At 37.8% G+C, this 12,176-nt stretch overlaps 1 long non-coding RNA gene across 2 annotated transcripts in view; it reads left to right on the top strand.

Moving 5' to 3' along the window:
• LOC133607143 (uncharacterized) overlaps positions 1 to 12,176 on the top strand; it is a 117,595-nt gene that overhangs the window by 94,371 nt on the left and 11,048 nt on the right. For both annotated transcript variants that reach the window (XR_009815382.1, XR_009815383.1), the window contains exons 2-3: positions 9,912 to 10,053; positions 11,563 to 11,644. This is a non-coding gene — a long non-coding RNA (uncharacterized lncRNA). The remainder of the gene's footprint in view (positions 1 to 9,911; positions 10,054 to 11,562; positions 11,645 to 12,176) is intronic.

Here is a 12,176-nt window from a genome sequence, read left to right as displayed (position 1 = left end):
TTTTTCTTTACTATAGTGGTCTCGATAACGGGTTCCGGTTCTCAAAAAGGAATTTGAGTCCGAGGACTCGGTTCTTTTCTTATCGAACAACCGGGAAAGCCGGTTTCGAGTATCATCCCTACTGCTCGGGGTTTGTCTGAGAAAACGTTTCGCCGCTCCTCCGAGTAGGCTTCATCAGTTCATGCTCATAGACTTAGATTGGATTGGTACCATATCTGACCAATTTAAGTCTAGGAGCACAAACTGAAGAAGCCTTTGGGATTAGATCTGACCAATCTAAGTCTATGAGCATAAACCAAACAGTCCAGTTGCGATCGATTAAATGCCCTGAGATACACTTATAGTATTTATTAGAAATGCCAACAGCGAAGGATTTTAGCATCCAACCTTACTTGTACATGTCTGACCCGCAGCAAGAGGAATATAAACAAGAACAAACCTAAGAATTGTAAAGAAAGTTTAGTTTATTAGCTTTGTCTTTCAATGCCTTTCAGTTCATAAAGCTTTAAGTATACAGGCTACATGTTATCATTATGTCTGCCTCCCTATTTGAAACAACTATGTCCATTCAGGCAAGAATATTGCGTTATACGTAGCCTGTTTGTCATCTACTGGACATGCAGTCCAGTAAGCTACAATGCTACATGCTAACACACCATCACAAATGGTCATATCTACTGTTACTGTTTCATGTATCCACCGTTGCCATTAATTATAGCAACTGTCTTCGCGATTAAATGCAGTTTTGTGTAAATCCTTCTGTATATTTACCCTCGGACCATGACAGGTTCCTTAGCCAGGATCTGTATTTGACGTCTGGCTGTAATTCTCCGACATTGTCAAGTAGAGACGTTGTCACGAAACCCAAAAGTCAGGTACTTTTTCAAATGATGCTGGAAGTTTCTGTAGTGACCTGTGCGGTTTAATACAACCAGTGACAGAGCATTTTCGGTAACCGTGTCTTATTGCGGACACATTTTTGTCTGGACTACAATTGCTGCTCGGGAAAATAAAAACTGCAAACTCAGATGTCTTCTGAAAACCTCTACTATATGTATGGAGATATACACTGATGTCACAGGTTTGTTAACATCACAAGTTGCTTCCAAAGTATGACCCCTTTAATGTAAATATGATTGAATAACTAAATGTATAATTTATTGTGTTTTCCTATAGTATTGTAATAAACTACAGACCTATTTCTTTACTGCCACAGTTTTCTAAAATTTTTGAAAAACAGATTGGACAAATTCATAATCAAAAGCGGAACACTCACAGACAACCAATACGGATACAGATCTAACATTTCAACATTGTTGCCATTATTCAAAATAATAGGAAGAAATTACCAATGCAATATATGGTAAACTGTGTGCAGCTGCAGTGTTTATGGATTTACCAAAAGCATTTGACACAATCAAATTAGAACAATATGGCATCAGAAGGGTGGTCTTGAACTAGTTAAGAAGCTACTTAACCAACAGGAAGAAATATGTGAAGCTAGGTGAAAATATATCAACAGAGCTAGAGATATATTGCGGTGTACCTCAGGGATCAATACTGGGGACAAAATTGTTTGCTTTATTTAAATGACATTTGTAAAGTTACAAAGGACATACAATTAGTATTATTTGCAGAAGACACGACTGTGTTTTGTTCAGGAGAGAACACACAGGAGCTAATAAAAATAATAGAAGAAATTAACAAATGTAAGAGAGAATCTGTGTTTGTCAAACTTTCTTTGAATCTCAGTAAAACTAAAACAAAGCTATTTGGTAACAGTAGAAGGGAAAGTCAAACACAAATACAAAATAGGCCGAGTAAAAATTGAAAGAATAAAATAAATACAATTTTTGGGTGTATTAATAGATGATAAAATGAACTGGAAATCTCATAAAAATATACAACATAAAGTAGCAAGAAATAGGTCAATATTGAATAAAGCAAAATATGTATTGGACAAAAAAATCCCTCAATATTCTCTACTGCTCGCTAATGTTACCGTATCGGAGTTATTGTGTAGAAATATGGGGAAATAATTACAAAAGTACACTTCATTCACTAACTGTGTTACAAAATCAGTTAGAATAATACATAATGTTGGAAATAGAGAACATACAAACACTAATAAATCCAAAATATTGAAATTCAACGACAAGATGCATTTGCAAACAGCTAAAATGATGTACAAAGCACACAATAACCTGATACCCAACAATGAACAGCAATTCGTCTCCACAGAAGAGGAGAAATATAACTTTAGAAATAAATCTGATTTAAAACATTTGTATGCACGTCCATCACTTAAAACCTTCAGCATGTCAGTATGTGGAATTAAATTATGGAAGAAGTCAAACAAAGTACTACAGTAATATGATCCAGTTTTAAGAGGCTGTTGAAAATACAAGTGTTTTCTAAAGTACAAAGAAAAATAAATATGACAAAACGTCATGAATTTATTGAAAATGACATTATAACTGATTTAACTATTTAAAACACATTGATGTATATGTGTACAAATTGAGAACAGGAAGTATGTGTTAGTAATTGCTATGAAGTGAAAAGGGGGAGAATCAGATCAGCCTTGCTTCTTCCTACTTCTTTTTGAACATGTAAAGAAAATATGTAAAATATGTGATGTACCATATTGATAGCGTATACATGTTTGAAATAAATTATAACAAGCGGTAGAAAAATTCATGAATCAAATAATAGTATTTATGTATTGTTGCCTTTAGTAAAATATTTGATGAAAAACAATCTGTTTTTCTTTTTCATTCATGATTTTATATTTTTTCATGTGGTTATTTGTTTTTTGGGGCTTTTTTTTATTATTTGAAGTTATCTATTTATATTTTACATGTATTGATTTGGTATTGTATTTTTTGTAGTTATTAGTTCCTCGGCATTGTAGTTGGATTGTTGCTATTTGTAATTAATTACACTTGCAATTCTTTGAATATTTGCTCGTATTCATATTGATCAAATTCAAAGGTTTTCATTTGTATGTTATTTTCCTTAATTTCTTAAAATGAAGGTATCACTAAAGTTCAACATTAATTTAGAAATTATTTAAAGAATGTAACAATCTTTTTTGGGGGGGTTAATTACTTTTTTAGAGCTGCTTGAAAGGCTATAATTTGTATTTTATTATATTATATAATTCAATGTATTCATTTTTTGGCATTCAAATGCATTTATTTATACAATAAATCACTTTATGTCACGATGGCCGGTAAAGCAGCAGAAAAGGACCTCAAAACAGAGACTCAAGCAAAAGGTCAATAAAAACAAAAAGAGCACAGAGGTGTAAAAAAGGTCAAAGTTCAAAATACAAAGGAGTAACAAAAAACGACAGCAACAAAAGGTTGCTGTAACAAACTGACTCAGAGAAAAAACAAAGTACAAAACAGAACAAAGGCGGAGCCACAAAAAACACAAGAATAAAGTAGCAACCAGAATATTCACTGGAAAACAACTCAGAGAGGAACTGCACAATAACCAAAGAAGACTGGGACTGGAAATAAGAAAGGCAGATGAGAAGCTCATGGGAGTGTAACAATCTGCCAACCAAAGTAATGATCACCAAGCAAATAAAGGGCCTAATTGAAACTAGCAACACGTGTGGTACTGTGGCTACGCCCCCGGCACCTCCAGAAGGCTCTAGGAAAAAGCAGAGCAGAGGTCACATCAGCAGTAAGGGTGGAAAACAGAGACATAACAGTACATATTTCACCCATGGAAGGTGGATAGACCAGGAAGAAGAATGTTGATGAGACACACAACGCAGAGCCACCTTCAGGTCTTGATTGGCCTGCTCTGTCTGACCATTTGTCTGAAAGTGGTAGCCTGAGGAAAGGCTAAGGGAGGCGCCCAATGCCTTGCAAAACGCCCTCCAAACTTGGGAAATAAACTGGGATTCTATATCCGACAACAGGTAATTTCGTTGTACTGGTACAATGACAATAAAGACAATTCAATTCAATGCCATGAATGCGAAAGATGTGTTTGACCAGCAGGCGAGGAGTCGCCAATGCAGATGGCAGTTTGGGAAGAGCATTATGTGTGCCATCTTGGAGCATCTGTTGACAATATTCAGAATGACTGTGTTCCTATAAGACAGTGGAAAGAAGACCAGTGACAAAGTCCAATGCAATGTGTGACAACGAGCGGGAGGGGATTTGCAAACGACAAGGGAAACCAGCAGGAGGACGATTGGAGTTCTACTCCGAGCACAGGAGTGGAGGGCAGGCAGCAACAAACTCCTTCAGATTCTAGGTTATTGATGGCCACAAAACTTCTGGGGTATAAGGAACTGTCAGAGTGACAGGCAATCATGGAGAAGTGACCCCATCTGAGTACGTCAGCCCGTGCCACTTTCGAAACAAACAACTTATCTGAAGAACATCCCTTCTGGAGTCTGGACATACCTGGCGGCACTGGCAACGATACTTTCTACCTGGCGGCACTGGCAACGATACTTTCTACCTGCCGCTGAAAAGCTCCCACAACACTGTCTCCAGGTACTATCGGCTCAGGACTGCAGTTATCCTGGTCTGGGCCATAAACTCTTGAAAGGGCATCTGGCTTGGCGTTCCGTAATGATTACATTGAATCTTGTAATAAATAAAGCCTAACGTGCTTGCAGAGAATTAAGTCTTAGAGCAGAGCAGATGTAGGCCAGATTCGTATGGTCGGTGACAACGAAGAGTATGGCAGCACCCTCCAGCCAATGCTTCCACTCCTGCAGAATCAGAACGATGACCAGGAGCTCACTGTTGCCTACGTCGGAATTCCTCTCAGCAGGACTAAGACGGCGAGAGAAAAAGGCCCAGGGATGAAGCTTCTAGTCGATAGGTAAGCGCTGGGACAGGACTGCTCCTATTCCGGTATCTGAAGCATCAACCTCCACAAAAAATTTAATCGATCGATCAGGGTGAATAAGAACCGCCCGGGGCGCTAGTAAAAATACTTTTAAGTAGACAAAATGCTGTTAGAGCTTTGGTGGACCATTTAAACTTTATTTTGGTAAACGTGAGTCTTGTCTGTGGTTCTGCCTTACTACTAAAATCGCGATAAATGTCTGTAAAAATTATCAAATCAGTGACACCTTTACAGTTGCTTCCTAATTGTAGGAGTGGGCCACTCAACCACAGCCTGGATCTTGGCTGGATCTGTTTTAAGTTAACCCTTCTCCACAATAAAACCTAAGAAAGCTACAGACCTCTAATGGAACTCACATTTCTCTGCCTTAACCTACAGACAATTTTCTAACAGTCTGTGTTGTACCAAACGAACATGCTGGACATTCGCGAAAAGATTTTGAAAATATTAGTATATCATCTAACCGCAAATATATACATTTTGAGTAAAATATGTATGTTGTGCTGAAAATTTAAATTTCCCCTCGGGGATTAATAAAGTATTTCTGATTCTGATTCTGAGGTTCCTACTGTGGAAAGATCAGTCATACTGAATCATTGTGGTGTTATCGTGTGAGCTTGTATGTACGTGACTGTAGTTTCTGACGATTTACGACGCTATGCGCTGGTCCTCATGGGAAATGTGGTCTTACTTCAGGTAAAACACTACCGTTTTGGTGCATTAGCGCCGCCAAAATCAACCAAAACTGAAAAGTTTTTTAGTGGGGCTTTATACCTAAAACTCCCTGGGTGGATCGTGAGGGCATAATAAGGAAACAAATTGTCTTGTAATGATTACCAGAAATGCGAAAGGGTTAAGTCTTTAGTACTATGTGTGATGACCTGCCGTAGGCGCTCATCCAAGTAGTGCACTTTCTCGGCACAACGGAGAAGTAATCCATCTATTAGGTTGTGCAAGTCAGCCAAGGTAGAGTCCAAAAAACAATCATCTGTACCGGAGTCAAAAAGGGCAATAACATCAATATTAAGTCCAACAACAGTCATAGTCACTTGCATTTGAAGTTTATCACGGAACACCCTGGTTCTGGATGGATTCTGCAGTGTGAGATGAAGTATTGGACTCACACTAGTGTTGTGTGGAAACACGCTGTCCTGAATGTGGAGCAGCACCGGTAGAATTTGTGTGACAACCAAGGGGGGCAATCTTGCGCCGTAGACGTCGGACGGTGCAATCGCAAAGATAGTGATCGGGATTCCCGCAGTACAGGCAAAGCTGAAGCTTCCTCTGCCGCTCTCGCTCGGAAGCAGACAGGCGACCTCCTCCAAGCTGCATGGGTTTCTCCATAATGACTGAACACACAGGGATAGCAGTAGGCAGAGAAAGTTGTTGAATCTGAACAAAGGAGGTAAGCTGGTAGACCCCAGGCGCAGATCCAGCAACCGGGTGCCTGCATCTTTACCCCGCAGTGGATGGTCAAAAACATTTCTGATCTCATCCAGAAACGGTCGAAGAGAGGAGCGAACCATGGCTCTGCAGGAGCTAATAGCCATAGCCCCGGCGGCTGCTTCCATGTAAGCAAACTCATTATGAACGCTGGGGCGCATAGAGGAAGAACAGTTTGGAGGAGCTGAGCTCTCCATCATATTGATTGGGATGAGGTATGTTGGGCTCCTTATATGGGCAGGTGACACCGCAGCAGATATTGTAGGATTAGTGGTAACAATGTTCTCAGGTGGCAAGGCAGCGGGCTTAGTTTACAAATAATGAATTTATCAATGCATCTGTGGAATGCCGTTTAAAATATAAAAATGTGTTAATTATTCTAACTCAGAGTTTCAAAGCCGACCCAAAAAACGTCGCTCTTCTTTATCCACTCCTACATCCTCACGTGCACACCTTTATTTCCTTTAATTGAGGTCCTCACATTTTGCCTATGTCAGGCAGATTAGCAAGGGATTTACCTGGTAAACATTGGAAAACGTGTGTGTGTGTGTGTGTGTGTGTGTGTGTGTGTGTGTGTGTGTGTGTGTGCGTGTGCGCACGTGTGTGTGTGTGTGTGTTGAAGCGTAGGAGGAAGTTGTGTCTTTGATCAGGCTAATGAGCTGCCACTTCTTCCTTCAGGCTCCAAGTTGACTGGGGTGTGTGGACACCTGAAAAAACATTGACTGGGACCATGCCTTAAGTGGAACACACACAAATGCATACATGCGTGCGCGCACACACATCCTGACACCATTCATCCACTGCCCACCACCTCCTAGCACCCCCTGCCAGTGGTCTCTATCCAAGTGTCAGTCACGTCCTCACTTCACCTCCAGCATCCTCCTGCTAAGAGTGGCCTAACTTCCCACAATGCCTTAAGCCACCCACCTACTGCCATGCCCCCTACCTGTGCTCCTTTCTCAATCTGGCTCCGCCCACACCCACCAAACCCCCCCCCTTTCACAACCTTTATCAACATTTAACCTAGCCATGCATGCACAAAACTCAAGCTTTATTTTTCTGAATTCATTGAAATTGTGTCCCTTTAATCTAAAACTACTGTAAATAGTTGTTGATGACCACAATGTATCCTATTGGGCGACCTCCATTTGTGTATACTATAGTGAATGTGCGCATACAGTTTATTTAACTTTAAAAATATACTTAAATTCAGTGTTTTAGAAGTAGTTTTTAATAGTTAACAGTGCTTAAAAAAGGGATTTTGTTGCCATATTTTTATTTTTTTATTTTTTATTAAAAATGTAATCTTTTTTTATTTTATTGTTTATTTTATAATTTATTGTTTTGTTTACTGTTTTTACTTCATTTATTAATAGATACATTTTTATTTCATTTTTTTCACATTAATATGTTGAATGTATGTTTTCAGAATTTTTTTTTTTGGGTTGTAGTTTTATTGTAATATCGATAATTTAATGTGGATTTTTAGAAAACACATTTTTATTCAAATGTATTTTAAATTAATTCATAAATAATAACAAATATAAATGTATATTTTATTCTGCCTTTGTAAAGATAATAATGCTCACAGTTTTGTCAATGTGAGTCTTTTACCAGAAAATAAAGCAGACACACAAAAAATAGTAACTGTATAATTAATTCATTAAGATTTAATAAAAAAATAATGTAAATGAATAAAACATAAAATCCAATAAAATAAAAAAAAATCTACTTTTTAACAAAGCAATTTTTGCAAAAGAAAAACTTGAAAACTATACATTACTTATTTATAGTTGTATGTATATGTGTGTGTGTGTATATATATATAATACATATATATATATATATATATAAACATCCACACACACATATATATGTATATATCAGTGACGTGCGGTGAGGTTCATGACTGGTGAGGCACTGACTTCATCACAGTCAGATTTACAAACATATGAACCATAAAGAGTATCTTATTCACCATTTGATTGGCAGCAGTTAACGGGTTATGTTTAAAAGCACATACCAGCATTCTTCCCTGCTTGGCACTCAGCATCAAGGGTTGGAATTGGGGGTTAAATCGCCAAAAATGATTCCCGGGCGTGGCGCCGTTGCTGCCCACTGCTCCCCTCACCTCCCAGGGGGTGAACAAGGGGATGGGTCAAATGCAGAGGACACATTTCACCACACCTAGTGTGTGTGTGACAATCATTGGTACTTTAACTTAACTTTAACTTTATACATATAAACTGTAGCACACAAAAAAGCACATTTAATTAAAAAAATTGTATTATGGTCTTACCTTTACTTATAAGTGCGGGAACAGTGGTGTTGGTGTTGGAGGAGTTGTGAATGAATGAAATATGAAATCCGTGCTGCAGTCTGCAGGTGTACCTAATGTTGTGTCCCTGCAGTCGTTCACGTACGGCTCCTCCGGCGCGAGCATTGTTGTTTTTGCACTTTTTGGCTTCTTGTTAAGTTTTATTGGGTGGATTCGGTCTTGCACGTGGAGGGTTTGGGTGTGGCTTTGGTTGGTGTGGCGCTCCCGTCGGGGGGTGCATTAACCGGCACCAGGAGGCGGGATTACTGCGAGCATCAGCCAGTGCGTCTTCGCAGCAGTTTTATGATTGCTCAGCACAATAAATACGTTACACATATACAGTTGTTGACAAAATACACTGTACATTAAATACCTCAGCTAACTAAACTATGGAAATGTATAATATAATTCATATAGCAATACGGTGTCACTGCACAGCAGGCCAGCAGTTAGCCGAGTCATTGCGCAATCCATGTTGAGGCACTGAGTGACGTGCCTCAACTGGCTGCTGATCAAATCAGTATTTGAACGGCAAATGTGAAAATTCAGCGATTTTGAATAAAAATAATCTAAAACTGGTGAAGTTAAATGGAAAATAACTTTATAGTATAATCACTGAATACATATAACAATTTAATAAACTTTCTTTTCTTTTTAAATTTTTTTTCTTTACATTTTTTCTTGCCTCCAGTGACCGCACGTCACTGGTATATATATATATATATATATATATATATATATATATATATATATATATATATATATAATGTGTGTGTGTGTGTGTATATATAATACATATATATATATGTATACATATATATATATGTGTGTGTGTGTGTATATATATAATACATATATATATATATATATATATATATATATATATATATAAACACACACACACATATATGTATATATATAAAATAAAATAAAAATCGAATAATATGGCCTTTATTTTAATTGTAGTTTCATGAGTAATTCAGTAGTGCCTTTAAAAACAGTGTATTTACCACCATGGCCACGTTTTTTGTATTTGTTGCTGTCCAAGCAGCTTTACGATTCTCCCTCACACCTCCTGCTTCCTCACCCCACCTTCAACCCCTCCTCCTCCGCCTCCTCTTCCACCTCCTCCACCACCTCTGCCGTTGATGTGTGTCACTCAAGGTGGCGACAGTCTGAGATGGCGCCGTCGACACGAGGGCGGTCAAGCGATAAGCATTTGTCGTTACCCTGCTGCTTTCTTTCTTTCTGTGTCTCTCCCATGCAGCGTGGCCTTTAGCAACCTGTTGCTGTGTGACCTATTGACCCATGACTTGACTGCACTTTGGCAGCCATCAAAGCACTCCACTATTTTTGGACGCCACTGACAGCCACAAACTGCCTTTTAAGCAAGGAGGACACATTTTTAGGTGACATTCTGACTTTCTTTTCTAATTTATTAGACATTCACCTGATCAATGTCATATTTATGTTTTGCACTGAGAGCTTGTTAATATGTTACGGATATTATCCCTGTTAGGCCAGGTAATCCATAGCTAAAATATTAGAAATAGCTCTGTCTATTGCTACACTACCTACAATTTGCTGTGCATATTATTCCAAAAACTGATATGAAAATAAAACATATCTTAAATAACAAGTTTTTAATTACTAAAGTGCTATACTACTACTGTACTACTAACACACAAAAGAACACAAACATTTTAAAAATCCTACAAAAAATAGATAAGATTAAAAAAATGCTTAACTAAAAACTAAATAACTAAAAATAGCAACAATATAAGTGACAATGACAGAGCCTCCAAACTATGACAAAAAACAATATTAATGAATGATATAACAAAAAACTGCAACAAACAAAATTTAAAAGGAGAAATAAAATTAAAAAAAAAACGCCGAACCAAATTTACTTGAAAAATGTATATAAAATGTATGAAATAAAATATTGAAAATAGAGACAAGTAATTAAAAAAATTACAATAATCTATAATACTAAAATATGTTAAAAATAAATAAGATTAATAAAAGAAAAAAAGCAACAATTTAGGGTTTGGGTTCATCTGTGAAGGCGGGGTTATGCTCACGTTGCGTCCTGACGGTTCTTCCTTGAGATCGAATTGTGTAAAAAACTTTTGGTGTATACTGAACACAAGGATTGGACAACATTTGCTCTGGGAATTGTTATGTTGAGAAGGGGTGGGATTTAATAAGCTCTGCTTCTTCCTACTCCTTTTGGACATGTTGAAAGATAAACTGTCAACCTTAGTTTGTGCACAGTTGTCATCCGGTATGCATGTCCGAAATAAAATGAACTGAACTGAAATATAGAAGAACTTAAAATTATACTAGTAATTATTTATTGTTACTTTTATTACAATGATGAGGAAAAGGGAATGGAATACAATTCTGTAAAGTATAAACACATTAAAAGCAAATTAATAGCATTCACAAAGTAAATCGAACCACGTCAAAAATGTAACTAGTCCTAAAATTAAACCAGTCGACAACCAAAAATAGCTGCAAAAAATTATTTAATAAAATTCAATATAAAATATAAAACATTTAAAGAATAAACAAACATATAGAACACATAGAAAGTAGATCAAAGCATGGGAGGGCTTTCTTCAGTACACTATCTCGTCCCTAAGAACTACTGTACTTCTGCAAAAAAATAAGAAAAATAAATAATAAATAATGTATTACTACACTTACACTACTGCAAAATCCAACCACATTAAGACATATTTGTCTCGAAGCGCTTCTCGTATTGTGATACTGTAGTTATAATGTAAAGTACCGAAAACTCCACCTCTAAAGACTTTTCACAACCATTTGAAGTTTGCATAACACTCATCTGCATGATTTGCAAAGTGTCTTTCTAACAGATGTCTCTCTGTGTGTGTGTGTGTTATATTTAGCTGTGGACCGGAGCAACACTCTTGGGCTGCCTGCTGCATGACACGGCAGTTTCAGAGGTGCAGGACGATGGAAGCGAATAAAGTAAGCAGAGTTGACCATTTTGAAAAGAACAGAAAATATAACTGAAAGATTAGATGGCTTGTTTTCCCCTTCACTTGAACTACTCAGCTTGCATCATAGCTTTTGCATATGTGTGTGTGTGTGTGTGTGTGTCTGTGTGCGTGCGTGTGTGTGTGTGTGTGTGTGTGTGTGTGTGTGAGGGGGCGGGTTCACAGCATGCACACAGGATGTTTTCACAGTGATCACTTTGGACAGGGTGATTTACATCCCCTACACACACACACACACACACACACACACGCACACACACACACGCACACACACACACACACACACACACACACACACACACACACCCATCAGTTCAGAACACATTACACTGACCTCCGTTCATTTCCTCAAGATTTAATCCTCACCTTAACCCAACCTGAACTTTAACCAACGTCATCACACAAACACACCCGCACAAGAAAAGAGGTTCATGATCAAACTCGTGATGTTTGCTTAGGGAGCTCGTCCGACAAATCCCTGACCCCCACGGTGCTTTTTGAGG

Source organism: Nerophis lumbriciformis, linkage group LG09 (genome assembly GCF_033978685.3).
Source record: "Nerophis lumbriciformis linkage group LG09, RoL_Nlum_v2.1, whole genome shotgun sequence".
Lineage (NCBI taxonomy): Eukaryota > Metazoa > Chordata > Actinopteri > Syngnathiformes > Syngnathidae > Nerophis > Nerophis lumbriciformis.
This window is presented reverse-complemented; position numbering and strand designations above follow the sequence as displayed.